This window comes from Vulpes lagopus, chromosome 24, assembly GCF_018345385.1.
Source record: "Vulpes lagopus strain Blue_001 chromosome 24, ASM1834538v1, whole genome shotgun sequence".
In the NCBI taxonomy this organism is placed as follows: Eukaryota; Metazoa; Chordata; class Mammalia; order Carnivora; family Canidae; genus Vulpes; species Vulpes lagopus.
In genome coordinates, this window is record NC_054847.1 from 55,732,330 (window position 1) to 55,748,232 (window position 15,903).

A 15,903-nucleotide genomic window follows, 5' to 3' on the forward strand; every position below is an offset into this window, starting at 1 on the left:
GACCATGAAGGTGAACTAGCAAGAGAACCCACAGAAGGGGATCTCTAGTGATCAGAAGGTCCTGATGTAACAGGCAGTCCTGTCCCAGACCCTCAATGAACATTTGTCCACACTCGTGTATACAAAGGCCTGCAGCACCATGAAGCAAGGAAAATATGGGGCCCACTGAAGAAATAAATTCAGAAAACCACTCAGCACCGTTAAAGGATAGACATGCTTACTTTTTAGGAGATTTGGAGGAAACGTCTGTTATCAGCTACATGGAAATTAGAGCATCTTCCCTGCTTACCCCAAAGGGATGCTATGGAGAGGAGTGATATAAACATAAAGCAACAAACAGTTGCCATTTAGTTAGAGTCCCTTTGAGTTCTACTGAGAACCCACCTGGGCTACTTTAGACAACCCAGCGTGGTGAGGGCTCTGGGCACTCACTATACTGAGGTAGATAATTATTCAAGGTCACCCAGCTACAGTGAGCCAAGGACTAGAATTTGGCCTCTGTGTGCAGACTCTACATTCTTTTCACTCTATTTTTTCTTTCTTTTTTTTTTTTTTTTTTTGGTAAGATTTATTTATCCATTTTATAGAGAGAAAGAGAGCACACACGTGCAGAGGAAGGGGCAGAGGGAGAGAGAGAGAGGCAGAGAAGCAGACTCCCCACTGAGCAGGGAGCCCACAAAGGACTCAATCCCAGAACCCTGAGATCACGACCTGAGCTGAAACCAAGAGCCAGCCAGCCACTCAACCAACTGAGCCACCCAAGTGCCCCTATTACATTTTTTTAATAAAGCATTTCAAACTAGACTTGACCACGAGCTCATGTAATGCAACGTTCTGAGTGGTTACTTGTGAAACACACACTCGGGGCACCTGCTAGGAAACAGCGTCCCCCACAGGTGACTATTAGGTGTTCTCCTCTCCCTCCTTCCCACCAGCCTGGGAGATGCTCTAGCGGTCCTCCTCTTACAGAAGCTGGAATTACACAACCAGACACAAGCCAGAATTAAAAAGCAGGGTTACTGGCCCTCAGATGGGCTCTTCACTCTGTCCCGGAGCTGCCATGACCCTTGAGGACACCTGAGCCTCGTTCCTAAGCTAGGGAGCAGGAAATCAAGCTGTGCGGCCCCGGATAAGGTGCAGTCATCCCCAGATTCCTCATCTATGAAATGGGGGCATGGATGCTGCCCATCAGAAGCTGCATGTGAGTTAAGGTAAAATGTTAAAATTTAATTTTTTAATATAATATAAAATTAAATTAAAGTTTAATTTGATTTAATTAATTCAGATTAATTAAATTGGAATAAAATAAAATTAAGCTAAAATTAAAATACTACCAACCTAAAACTGTGTGTGAATTAAGGGGCATAATTTATGAAAAGCACTTAAAACAGTGCCTGGCACATTTAAGTGCTTTTCAAATGCTCGTGGCTAGAAGTATCATTATCACGATCACTATTATCATCATTATCACGATTATTTTGCTCGGGGCCAGGATAGGTCACTCAGATTCATACCTCTGGCCCAAAGAGTAATCTGTGTAGATTTTACACAGCAATCAACAAGAATATGATTTTGAAATCATTTCTAACCATGTCCTGTGAACCACACCCTTATCTTACATGGGTATTTAGCAAAATAATCAAAGTCTGCGGTCTGCCCCCAGTACTGCTGATCATGTCTCATCTCCAACAACCCAATGATGTCCAATGTCAATCGAATCAAATAAATAGACAAGAAATTGAAAAATACTGTCTTAGGGAAGGAGACACACTGGAAAGTGCTCAAGCATGTGTCCAGAGCATTTGCCCCTCCTTCCCCGCCCCCGAGGCCTCTTCATTTCATTCTGAGCCTTGTCTCTCGGACTCAGCTCCAGACTCTGCACCTCTGGGAACCTTCCGACCTTTCACGGAGCCACACCAAATGCCTGGCTCTGCACTACACACACTCTGTGCACACGGTTTCGGGGCATGCTCTACAGATGGCTAAAACATCTGGTTACTCACTCCCTGCTTGACTATAAACTCCTCGTGGGTAGGAGGGATAGTCATATTGGCATAAATGCATTCCTGCATTCAATAAATTCTGCATCTGTCCCATCCCAGCACTGTGCTGGATGGTCCATTTCTAATGCTGCATGGTACTAGCCAGGTACAAGGGAGCCCAGAACTAGACAGATGCTCAAGGAATACTGGAAAAATCTTAGGCATCAACAATTTCCAAATAGCCCATCAATCTAGAATTAAACTATTTATTTTGATTTAATAATATTTTGACAGCATCCTACATGCCAGCTAAATTGCATGCTTCAGGGAATATCAAACTCTGCCCTCAAAGAGCTTTAAATCTAGTAGAGAAAAGGCAAGAAATAAACAAAAAAATAAAATACAAATATAAATGCTATCAGAAAAGCTCAGGAGGGGACACCTGGGCAGCTCAGTGGTTGAGCATCTGCCTTTGGCTCAGGGTGTGATCGTGGGGTCCTGGGATCGAGACCTGCATCAGGCTCCCTGTGAGGAGCCTGCTTCTCCCTCTGCCTGTGTCTCTGCCTCTCTCTCTCTCTCTCTCTCTCTCTCTCTCTCTCTCGTCTCTCATAAATAAATAAATAAATAAATAAATAAATAAATAAATAAATAAATAAATAAAATCTTAAAAAAAAGAAAAGAAAAGAAAAGAAAAGTTCAGGATCCTTCAAGAATTCAGAGGAGAGAAACTCACCAGCCATATCTCAGGTCAGAAGAGGCCCCGTAGCAGAGGCGGTGCGGGGGAAACATGGGTGGTGGGTGGGATTCCTACAGGACGAGTGGTGGTGGGCAGAGAGAAGAGAGGAGGAAAGTGCCTGGATGGGAACCTGGGAGGCCTGGCCAGGGCAGGACAGATGTGGGTTTTATAAGAGTATGTGCGTGTCTAGTGGAGTATATTGGTTTGCTAGAGCTTCTAGAACAAACAGCACAAACCAGGCGGCAGACAACAGCAGAAGTTCACTCTCTCATGCTTCAGAGGCCATGCTCACTCCAAAGGCCTGGGGCAGGGTCCCGCCTTGAGGTCCTCTCCAGTTTCAGGTGGTTTCAGGAAGTCCTCAGAGCTCTTTGGCTGCTGGCTACATCCCTCCAATCTCTGCCTCTGTCTCCACAGGCTTTCTCCCTGAGCGTCTGTCTTCTCCTAAGGACACCAGTCACTGGATTACGATCCACCCTACTCAAGGATGACCTCATCTTCATTATTTTAATTTTATTTTAAAGAAGATCCAGGGGCACCTGAGTGGCTCAGTCAGTTCAGCGTCTGACTCTTGGTTTCAGCTCAGATCACGATCTCAGGGTCATGAGATGGAGCTCCAGGTCGAGCTCTGGACTCAGCAAGGAGTCTGCTTGAGATTCCCTCTCCCCCTCTCTCTGCCCCTCACCCCTGCTCATGCTCTTTCTCTCTCAGTCTCTAAAATAATAAACAAACAAATAAATAAGAAGAGCTACAATAATCAAGGAACATAATATATTCACGATTTTTAAAATTTTTATCTTACTTTTTTATCTGGTGTGTACCTGAGGTATTTAATTGTACAGTTAACAAATTGTTTCACAATACCTCTACATATTGGATCATTATGTCGTACACATGATACTAATGGAACGTTACATGTCAATTATGGCATCTTAACTTGATGACGTCTGCAAAGACCATCTTTTCTAACAAGCTCATGTTCATAGATACCAGGAGTTGAGGCTTCAATAAATCTCTCGGGGCAGAAGGAGCGCACAATTCAACCCACTGCAAGGACACACAGGAAACAGGTATGTAAAGGATGTTTGGGCCATGCTGTGCAAGGCTGTGCTAGCAGAGGGCTGTGGGCTGGCTTGCAGTGATGTCCCTGTTCACACCCCCCGGGCCATCCTAACACCCCAGTCCACTGTGAGAAGCTCACTCCTTACTCACATTAGCCCCCACCTTGGAAAGGGGACAGGCTTGGAGAAGGGGCAGCATCGCAAACCATCACCTTCCCCGGAATGCTAACCACTCTCCATGGTACTTCAGGGGCTGTAGGGACAGCTTCTGGGCCACAGAGCACTGCGTAACCCTGTGAGGTGATAAACCAGAGAATGACTCCGTGGTGGCCACGGGGAGGATGGCAGTCCTGTCGAGACAATGCAGAAGGCATGATCCATGCCCACCATGCTCTCATCAGATATTGACAGCCCATCTGACAGCCGAACTCCAAAGATGCCACAGCGAAGCCCCGCGCACTATTACATATTCAGGTTTTCATTCCACTCCTACTGCATAGTCACTAGGTGACAGTTCCTCCATCAAAGTACATGTACATTAGGCCTAAAAATATCTATTAGGGTTTTTTAAAACCGTATAACTTCCATGCAAAATGAATCCCAACCAATTTCTACTTAGGGTTGAACCACTCATAACTGTTGAGGTAGGGGCTTTATGTCTCACTGAGCAATTGTCACTTCGAGATGCATTAAAATCTTCAGAAAACACATAACTGCACAAAAACTTATTTTACACCCCCGATGATAAATTTTAATAAAAACACACCACTCAGGGGTACCTGGGCAGCTCTGTCAGTTAAGCGTCCAACTCTTGATCTCAGCTCAGATCTTGATTTCCAGGTTGTGAGTCCACACTCCGTGAAGAATACACTGCTCAAAGATTCAAGCCACAAAATATATACATTTTTGTAATTTAACATGTTCAACATACGATATTTTATATAGCCCCTTGCCCGCACCTCCCCCATGCACTCCCCATTCAGAAGGACATTACTCTGTGCCCTGACACCCTGTCCAATGTCCGGCCCACCTTCCATATAAATATGTAAGTGCTCACACCCCCTTTTCCTGCAGAGATATACAGATAAGTGTGCAGCCATTTTTTCCAAAAGTTTATCTATTCTGTCAAGGTGATCCATTTAAAAGACGTGCTTCAAAGTATGGGTCTGTGTTAAGTGTGAAGGAAGATCTTGCCCTTCAGGGGGGTATGATGTACAGTGCAGAGAGGGGAATAACGAGGAGACGTATCCTGGGCCCCCAGTGCTTCCATCACTCAGCGGCCTCCCCTGTGCCCAGAGGCAGCCGCCAGCTCGGACCTGGATCTCGAGCCTTCCACACAGATCCCTCAACATCGAGGCAGCTGGTAGACCACAAAACCATTCTGCAGCCTCCTGGGAAAACTGGGCTTGAACAGTTGTGGCTCTTGGGCGGGATACATAATAATGTCCAGTGTCAGAAGATCCTGCGGGAAAGAGGCTCGAAGAGGTTGGAGGCACAAAGCACCTGGAGGTTGGTAGCAGCATCTCCGGCAGAGGGTGGGTTCTCTCTGGCACCCAGACCCCTTACAAGGGAGTTTAGTTTTGTTGCAATGGAGGCTTAGTATCTGAATGGCAGCGACACCAAAGTCGTGACCCTCTGATGGGATCAGACACTCAGTCCCGGGAAACATGCAAACCATTCACACACCCAGAGCACTTGAAACCCGGCAGCGAGGGCAAGCTGGCACTGGTCTTAGCCACCAAGGTATGACACAAGACGTCGGCGCTCGCTCCATGACCTCTACACACGCGTGTGTTTGTTTGCCCCGTCTGGGTGCGAGGCACTGCTCGCTAAGCCCCTTCACACTGCTCGTCTCTGCTTGCCTATCCGTGTTTCCAGGGCATCAAGCAATCCCTACACGGCCCTGTGATTTGCATGCATTTAGACAAGAAACGGAGCCCCTCAGCAGCCTGTGTCGTCACCTTCAATAAAGATGCTGTAGAACAGTGTCTAAACAATTGAAGGCAACCGGGCTAATCCTGTGAGCAACGTGCTCATGGTACCCAAGGACACGGAGCAGTGCTAGTGACATCTTGTGGCTGCAGCCCGCGACAGCGCTCCTCACACCTCGCCCTGGTGACACAAGCCATCCAGGGGCATCAAGCACCCAGGGCGTGGATAGGCCACTGCCAGGATCTGCTCATGTACCTGCTGGAACCTTCTCTCCTTCCCTGTTGATGAGCCTCTCGATTCCCAGATGTGCCAGCTTCTTTCTCCCCGCAAAGCCCTCGAATTGGAGAGTAGTTGGTCGCTGTCACATCATAGTTGTAATCTTTGTTAAATTCATTCAAAAAGATTCTTTTTTTAGTGTCGCTGAAGTCAATACTTGAGAACCTTGAGCCCCTCAATGAGAACATTCCAGGAAACACCAGCAGGACCGTCCTCAGAGCGACATGAGTTGGGTGCTTCCCATGCAGAGTGACACAGGGAAGGTGAAAGGTTAAGATATGAGAGACACCTAGTGTTTCCCCCATGCTCTTCCCGGCACTTACATTTTATTCAAATGAATTAAGAGACATTTTATATAAACAGTGAGTTATGAGTTCGGATAATTTTTGAGGCATTGACTCTCAGAAAAACATAACATTATTTAATCAAAGCAAATGGGATGATGTATTTCTTTTAAAGAAACCACATTTCATGTTTGGAGGCCACCAAGATATCGAATACAAATGAATTTGTTTTACTTTGAGTACATACTATCTTTTAAATCTAATCTATGAAACATATTGCATTGGTGCTCATTATTTGCAAAGATAATTATTATAGCACATCATCTTGACTGCACCAATTTTACCATTCCAGGCTTTTTCCTAACTATTGCATAATCTACTTTCAGGACAATCTTTCAAGGTAGGATATGGAGACATTGCCATACTCATTTTTTTTTCTGTAGAGTAAATGGAAAGATAGAGTTTTTCTCTAAAATTATTCAACTCATGATATATTAAGAACTAGTAGACCCCCCTCCCTTATTGCTGGGCCTAGCACCACTTCCATAAATTCAAATCCTCTCTCTCAACAACCTCAGGACAACCATGTCCCCACTATTTGGCAGTAGCAGCCACACCGGATGCAGAAAAGCCCAAGCTGGTGCTTCCCAAGAGAAGGAAATTCAGAGCTCCTAGAGAAGGAGCCCACCCGGCCTTGTGTCCTTCATATGGGATGTTCAGTTTGTACAATGCACCTGTGTACACAGATAGCCCCTCCCGATGTGATGCAGTACACAGCCTGCACAGCTATCAACACCAGCTTCTGGGTATGTTCGATGCTCTGTACTTAGCCTCATGGCCTGGGAGAGGCACGGCAGGGGTTGGGTCAGGTTGAGCCTTCTTTCTGTACTCCTACCTTCACTACTGGCCTAGATGCTGGCTCCCAAATGGAGGATAAAAGAAAATTTGATGGCTGGTGCCTCAAGGGAATTCCCTTTCCTATTCAAGTTTCAAAAGACAGTGAGAAACAAAAAGGCAGAGATTTTTTTTCCCCACTAAAAAGCATTCAATTAATGCCCTAGAACCTGAGAATTGCACAATACAGGAGTCTATTATGTGTTGAAGCACTGCCATAGTCCCCTGTGTATTACACACGGGCAAGACGTGGGCCAGCGTCACCCCAAAATAGCCATGCAGTGTTCTCACAGTTGTGATTTTGCAAACTATGGGCAAGAAAAATTGACCGTTTAATTGAAGGGTCTGCTTTTAACTGATCATGGGGCCATTTTATTGTCACAGTCCCCAAATCAATTCTATTCCACAAAAGAAATCACAAAAATATTAAATGTGTTGATGATCTACCCACACATTTTGTTCTGACAGCCCACTGGCCTCTGGTCTGGACCCCAAACAGCCCCAAATGGGGTTGCAGCCCTTTTGTTCAGGAGCCCAGAAGGAGGTCTGCGGCAGCATGTTCATTCGGGTGTCATCAGACTAGCTTTCAGCTTTGACTTCAGTTGCTTTGTACGTTCACAGCAGACTCTGAAGTTAGTTGGTGGTTGGATTGTTTCCTCTCCCTGGATATAAACTTACCAATAGACTGGAACTACTCCCTTGGATAGAAGGGCTTTGGGAAGCGCATGCTGTAGCCCTTGCACTGGCGGCTGCGCCCTCACTGACATCCATTACTCGGTCAGAGGACTTCCCAGGCCTTAAACTGACCTCCCAGGGACAACTGGACAGAGAAGTACCCCTCTTGCAAGCGCTCAGAATATTGACTTTCCACACCATTCAAAAGGATTCTATTCAAACATTAGCTGAGTAACTTGCTGAAAGATTTACCAAACTTGACAAAGAAAAAGTTTTCAGTGAATAACTTCGTTGTCTCTGTTCTGCTATCCATTCCAATAAATACGGTAACGCCAGAAAAAAAGGTACTTAATTCTCAGGCACCAAAATGCTCTCTTCTTCTCAATGCACTGGTGCCACTTATTAGGCAGCCCCTACTGTGCGCAGAGTATGTCCTGGGTGCCAAAACACTGAGCCCAAATCGAGGCGATGCAGTCATGGCTTCTAAATAGCTTAAAACCAAGGGAAGGCAATAAAAACATGGGCATTTTAACCAGGACTGGCAGGGAAGACAGGCCCTGGAGCATAGCAACAGAACACATCACCATGACCAAATACCGAGCACGCGGCACTTTGGAGATTTGAAGAATGAACATGCCCCACCCTGTCGCAGCCCCCAACTCACTGCAGGACACCGATGCTTCTCTCAGGGTGCATCGGGAAGCCAGGGGGAAAATGAAAAGGAAACATTGAACAAACATAACCAAGCTCCTTATTTGGACATTTCAATAAAGGACTAATGTATTTTCTTCCTGTAAATCAAGGCAAATGTGGAAAGAAATGATTTCTAAGTTGGATGCTGACCTCCCCCATCTCTCTGTGGCTTCGTTTCATAAAGCACAGCTAACCGAATGATAGATGGTGAAGTCACTTGGGCAGTAGCCAGTAGCTATCTCCTTCTGTTCTGAGACCTGCATCCAAATTTGAGCCTGTGAAATGGCTTGGGTGATCTTAATTTGACAGTTGTCAACATTTCAAAATCATTGCCAAGTTCAACCAAATGGAAGTCTTTGATCAGGCCTGGCTCTCTGTGTATGCATGTGCGTGAGTGTGTGCGCCTGTGTTGTGTGTCTCAGAGAGTTGCCAATCTGAGCCCACATAATACACCTGTGTGCCCTTCTTCCGTCATGTCTCGTTAGCATCTCTCGACATGATGAGTTCTGGGGGAGGGAGAGAAAATAGCACTTCAACTCCAATAAGTTTGGTTCAAGAAGGAGACAAAATTTGCAGATGAAAATTTTTGGATAGTGGATTAAATCAATTAAACATTAAAATCTGAAAAAAGAAAATTATTGCACAGAATATGAATGTTTGCACACACACAAAAAGAAAGGACATGATCACAAATGAAACAGTTCATAGTAAGCATTACTTCCTCAATGCATATATTTTTCAGTATAAGCATTTCAGTCTAAGCTGAATTTGAGGACAATTTAACCGATTCAACAGCCACAGAAAGGCAATAATAAAAGTAATGAAAATAACCAGGAAAACAAGAAGACTTTTCTGAGATCTGCCATGTACAGGATAACTTATTTGAAAATAAAACTGTAGGCACAGCAAATATGGAATCAGCATAGGGAAGTCATTGAAACAAAAGGGCAAAAATATCTCATTCTTCCATGCAGGGAGCACAGCACTGACTTTAGGAAATTTTTCCTTTATCCTATAAAGGGCCCTCACGCAGAACCTACGGGTCATTTCTCCTAGTGCCAAATATCACAAAAGCATGAGTAGAAGATAAAGGATATGTTTTCGAGACATACTTTCTTTTTTCACTTCTTTCAATACGTTGGGATGACTATTTCCCAAAAGTTAAAGTGTTACATAAAAGCGTAGATGCATAAATACAAGGCCTTGGGTCAGAAGAACACATATTAAGTGTCTGACAAATATTTGCAGAATAAGTAAATAAATAGATGACCAATGGGCATAAACAAATTACATGGTTCCATAATGTGAGAAATATATTGTCTTTAAAAGCTGAGATACAAGTTACGGTTAATTTGTGTTTCCAAAACTGTCACCAGCTAAATCACACTGTGTCTCTTAGTCTCATGAAGATATTGCCAAGTGACTTGATATACTATAATTAGCTCACTGGAACAGTAACTGAGCAAAAGTCTCTGAAAGTTTCTCTATCTTGTGAAATAATGACACCAGTCTCCCTGTTCACATGCTTTGTTGTGTGGATGTGTTGATGACATGGGGTCCATCTGTCAAGACAGCTTACAATTTCCCCTGCTGCCTTTCATACGTGGCCCAGCAGAGGTGATCCTGGGGTGACCAGATGCATTTTAGAATCTCCCCATGATGGCTGTACCTCCCTATGTGGTGCTTCCACTGCAAGGGCCAATTTTCCTTCATTTCATGAAGGAAAGAGAATTTCCAGAAATGGATTCAACAGTTTAGAGAAACAGAGGTGTCTTCTCAGCCAGTGTCTCCCATTTCTTACTGATGCTGAATGTTCATCTGAGGGCCTGCAGTGATGGTGGGCTTTCTAGATGTCCATCAGCAGCAAGAAAGGACAGAGACCACTGTCCCTGCACTGGGAGCTCGGTGTGTTAAAAGGGGCCCCAGACATCCTGCAGCAAATCTTGCAAATTCACATACCAATATCTCTGTTGTTGTTGTTTTTAATTAAACTTATTCTGAGGTAGTTGTAGACTTGCAGGTAGTTGCAAGAAATAACGGAGATCTCCTGGACCATTTACCCTGTTTCCCCAAAGGTAATGTCTCATAAAACCATAGCACAATAGCACAAGCAGGATGGTGACGTGGATTCAGCCAAACATAAAACATGCCAGCCCCTGCCTGCCTGGGTACAGCCAGTCTCTCACCCTTCCAGGTCCGTTCCCCCATACCCATCCACTTCCTCTCCATTTACATAGTTTTATCCTATCAGCCATGTCATATAAATGAAATCAAAGAGTACGCAACTTTTAGGATTGGCTCTTTTGACTCGGCATAGTTCCCTGGAGATTCATGCAGGTTGTTGTATCAACGAAAGTCCATTTTGTTGCAGAAGAGTGTTCCCTGGGTGGATGGACCACAGCTTTTTTCACCACCCACCCATTGATGAACATTTGGGATTGTCCCTGGTTGGAGAGTCCTATGAATAAAGCTACTTTGAGCATCCATGTACCATGTTCATGTGAAAATAAGTTTCAGTCCTCTGAGGTAAAGGCAAGGAGTGGAATTTTTGGATTGTAGGGCAAGTATACGTCAGGTTTTTAAGAAACTGCCAAATCCTTTTCCAGAGGGGCTGCCACATTTTACGTTCCCATCAGCAATGTACAGAAGACCCAGTTTCTTCACATCTTCACCAGAATTTGATGTTGACATTATTTTTTTACTTTGATCGTTATGATGAATGTGAATATTTCATTGTGGTTTTAACTGGTACTTCTCTAATGGCTAATGATGCTAAACATCTTTTCAGGCATTTTTCTGCCATCTGTATATCCTCTTGGGTGAACTGTCTGTTCATGACTTTTGCCTATTTTCTAATTGGATTGTCTGTTTCCTTACCATTGAGTTTACATCCAGCTCACAGATCCTGCCTCCTTCCCCTCATCCGTTATGTCCATCCATCGAGTTGTTTATTTCATTGATGATATTCTTCATCTGAAAACTTCCATCTGCTCCCTTATATCTTCTAGTATTTTGCTAAGACTTTCTAGCTCTTGGCTGAGATTCTCTATTTTTTTCTCATACTTCCTCTTTTTTCCTTTGTTTCCAGCATGTTCATAATAGCTTATTGACACAATTTTCCAGATATTTCTTTAAAATCTTTTTAAGTAATTCTAACATCCCTGTCATCTGGTGTTGGCATCTATGGACTATCTCACTTCATTCCATTTGAGATCTCATTGATTCTTTTTTTAATTTTTTATTTAAATTCAATTTAGTTAACATACACAGTAGTACTAGTTTCAGGAGTAGAATTTAGTGATTCATCATTTGCCTATAACACCCAGTGCTCTTACATCAAGTGCCCTCTTTTTTTTTTAAGATATTATTTATTTATTCATGAGAGACACAGAGAGAGAGAGGCAAAGACACAGGCAGAGGAAGAAGCAGGCTCCCTGAGGGGAGCCCAAAGTGGGGCTCAATCCCCGGACCCTGGGATCACAGCCTGAGTTGATGCTTAACCACTGAGCCACCCACTGAGCCCCATCAAATGCTCTCCTTAATTCCCATCATCCAGTTATCCCTTCCCACCCACCTCCCTGATTCTTGGTGTGACGAGTGACTTTCAACTGAAGCTTGGACATTTGGGGTAACATGTTAGGTCAGGATTTTATCTAAAACTTGGGTTTTAGGGATCCCTGGGTGGCGCAGCGGTTTGGCGCCTGCCTTTGGCCCAGGGCGCGATCCTGGAGACACGGGATCGAATCCCACATCAGGCTCCCGGTGCATGGAGCCTGCTTCTCCCTCCGCCTGTGTCTCTGCCTCTCTCTCTCTCTGTGACTATCATAAATAAATAAAAATTAAAAAATTAAAAAATAAAAAATAAAACTTGGGTTTTAGTGGGCTTCCTTTACACTGCTCCACCACCCCATCACTGCCAGAAGGGGGCAGCAGTGCGGGTCCCTCAACTGTACTCCATGGGCACCCAAGGGTGGGCTGTCATTACTGCTGGCAGGGAGTGGGAGGTAGTTCTGGGTCCCTTGGACCCACACCTTCTGGCAGAGAGGTGCTTTGTGTGGTGACCACTTAATACATGGCCTCAGCTGACACCATGGGAGGGGTTGGCCCTGTTACTCCTAGGCAGTGATGAATGTCTTGTCTCTGTACTCAGTGGCTCTGACATCAAACCAGTGGAGATTTCTGGGGACATGTTGTTACCACCTGATCCATGATAGGGGTTGTCCTGGCTCAGACTGCCATGCCAAGGTATCACACTCTGGGCTAAAACATCAGACATGATTTTCTCTTAGTTCAGGAGGCCAAAAGTCCAAGATCATGGGGCCAGCAGGGTCATTACAATGAGAACTCTCTCCTCATGTTGCAGATAGTGGCTTCTCTCTCTGTCCCCACGTGGCCTTTCCTTGGTGCACCTACTTGCAGGGGAGAGAAATGTCCCTTTTCCTTGTCATATAGGGTCACCAATCCTATCAGATCAGGACTCCAACCTATGACTTGTTTAATCTTTATCATCTTCCTAAAGTCCCTTAAAAGCTTCCAACATATGAATTGGGGGACCCATTTCAGGCTATGTTGGGGCTGGAAGTCCAGGCTTTAATGTGGTCTCCACTGACATGTCACCCTGTTTGGCAAGGTTAGGCAGGCCTTCCCTATAGCCTAGCCAATGCAGTCATGGAGACAGCCAACTAGGCTTCTCCTGGGAGGGTAAAAGGGTGAGCAATGCAGTTTGCTGCAGTGTTTGGCCAGCAGTTATGCTCAAAATTGTCTGTCTTACCCAGCTGCCTCTTTCCCCGCCCCTTTGGCTAGGGACAGCACTTCTCTTGGAGCTGAGATTTTGTCTGCGACATGGCAATTCCAGGTCACAAGCTTCTTCGCCTCTAGGTCTTCAGTACATGAGGCAAAAGGAAAACCAGAGTCCTTCCGTGGGACCACAGTCCCAAGCCAGTCTGTCTTCTCTGTCTACCTTTCATTATCTTCTTAAGTGTGCTTTCCATGCAATTTTTTTAGTTGTATTCAACAGAAAAAAGTAGGTTTACCTAAGTATAGCAGTCTACTGTTTTTAAAGAGTGCCAATTAGTTGTCAACATTACAAAATTATCTGTAAGTCTACTTCTATATTTTTTTTGAAAAATCATAAGTTTTTTCCCTGGGAGAAGCAGCTGGTAAGACCTACATTTGGTCCAGTGTTGTTCCATTTCCTTCAGTTGCCAATGATACATTCACCCATTTCCATTACCTGCCTGGTCCTGTGGGAAGAGACACAGCCAAGCTTTAAGGGAGGGTCTGATTTGTTGTCAGTATCAGTCAGGGTCCACCCAGAAAGACAGAACCAGTAGAAAAGATATATGGATAGATTGATAAATTATAAAGAGAGAGAGAGAGGGAGGGAGATTATAGATAAATAATTGATAGATTGATAGAGAGATAGATGATAGATAGAAGATAGATAAATGATAGGGAGAGAGATGATTTGTAGATTGATAGAAACTTAGAGAGAGATAAAGAAAAATGATAGATTATTAGAGAGATAGGTAGGTAGATAGAGATATTATAGATAAATAGATGAGAGATAGATAGGTAGATGATAGATAGAAGATAGATAGATAGATAGATAGATAGATGATAGATAGATAGATAGATAGATAGATAGATAGATAGATACCTGTAAGAAGTTTATGACAAGAATCCACCTACATGATTGTGAGCCAAACAGATCCAAAACCTGTAAGGCAGGTAGTCAGGGAGGGATGATCCAACAAAGGAATTGCAGGTATAAACCTAGCTGCCTTTTGGAGTCTGGTGCAGGGAATGCCTGAGCCTTCTTTTACATGACCTCCCCTGGTACTGGTTCGGCCAACCTACCAGTTCAATCTCCTTTACTTGATTAACTGATGAGGGACCTCAATTGCATCTGTAAAGTCCCTTCACAGCAGGTGTACCCTAGTGCTCCCCTGTCTAAGTGGGCAAGGTGTGTGTGCATGCTACAAAATGGCAGCTCGTGCCTCCCATCTGTCCTCACTTAGCCAAGGTTAAATGACACATCAAAAAACTCACAGTGAGGGAAGGGGGTTTCTTTTCATCACAGATATAAAAAGCATCAGGACCACCTATTCTCACTCAAGGAATTAATCAAAACATATCACTTGATCCACTCCTAGGTATATGTTCCAAAGAACTGAAAGCAGGTATTCAAACAAGTCTATAGCACACACATAGCATCACTATTCACAATAGTCAGTGGTGCCAACAGCACAAATGTACATCGAATAGATGAATGGATAAACAAATTTGGATTTTAATACAATCCATACAATGGGATTATATTCAGTCTTAAAGTAGGATGAAACACTTATTCGTGTTAAAATATGAATGATCCTTGAAAACATAATGCTAAATTTAAAATGTCAGAGGCAAAATACCACAAATTTTATTATTCCATTTATACAAAATATCCAGAATAAATAAATAAATGGAATTAAAAACATAGATTAGTGGTTTCCGGTTTAGAGGTGGGCAGGAAGAGAGAGAAATGTCTTAATGGATTTGAAAAATCTTTTGAGGTGATAAAATTCTTTTCAGACTACTGAGAGTAGTCTGAATTGTCACTGAATTCCGTGAATTGTTCACTTTAAAATTGTTAATTTTATGTTACATGAGGTTGACCTCTATTTTAAAAAAGGCATCGCTGGATGAGGACATGCTCAGAGGAAGATAATTCTCCCCCACGCTCCCCTACATGCTAGTTTGAAATACCCAAGGAAGGTAGACCTTGTGCATGGGGGGATGGGGCCACTCGCTAGCAGGCAGTTCAACAAAAGCAGAACGGGCTATCTCCCTAATATATCTTCAGTTTCAAAGACTGAAACACACTCTCTCTCTCTCTCTCTCTCTCTCTCTCTCTCTCTCTCTCAGAAATGGTGAGTTTATTCCAATGTTTATATGATTTCTGGGAATGGACAGGTTTTTTTTTTAAAGAAAATGAATATCCCACAGATCCTGTATTGTCACTTTGCTCACTACAACTTGATACCCAGAGGTAAGGAGAATAAAGCTTCAAGTTAGAAAAACCCAGAGACACCTCAGTGCATAAAGAATGAGAGGAAGTCAAAGTGAAGCAGATGAGACAGTAAACACATTTCTTGTATTTCTTATAGAGTCCTCTTTCCCTCAGGCTGCACTTCAATCCCCTCTCTGCCGGGCAAGGCTGAGCAATGAGCATCATGGCATTCAGCAGCAAGCAATGGCAGTCTGAAAAAGAAATCAGACTGGGGCCCAGAGGACAGAGAAGGAAGCAAAGCTACTGCATGGCAAGGAGTGAAGACCTCAAGCAGAGGCCAGTCTGCCCTATCTACCCCACCAACTCCCAGGACCTTCCA

At 43.9% G+C, this 15,903-nt stretch overlaps 1 protein-coding gene across 1 annotated transcript in view; it reads right to left on the reverse strand.

Moving 5' to 3' along the window:
• Window positions 1-3,606: 3,606 nt before the first annotated feature.
• The window catches only part of ZNF516 (zinc finger protein 516), a 168,844-nt gene continuing 156,547 nt past the window's right edge, over window positions 3,607-15,903 (reverse strand). The window contains exons 14-15 of the transcript XR_005985502.1: window positions 4,556-4,646; window positions 3,607-4,069 (exon numbers count right to left, since the gene is read on the reverse strand). The gene's annotated coding sequence lies outside the window, so the exon portion shown is untranslated. The remainder of the gene's footprint in view (window positions 4,070-4,555; window positions 4,647-15,903) is intronic.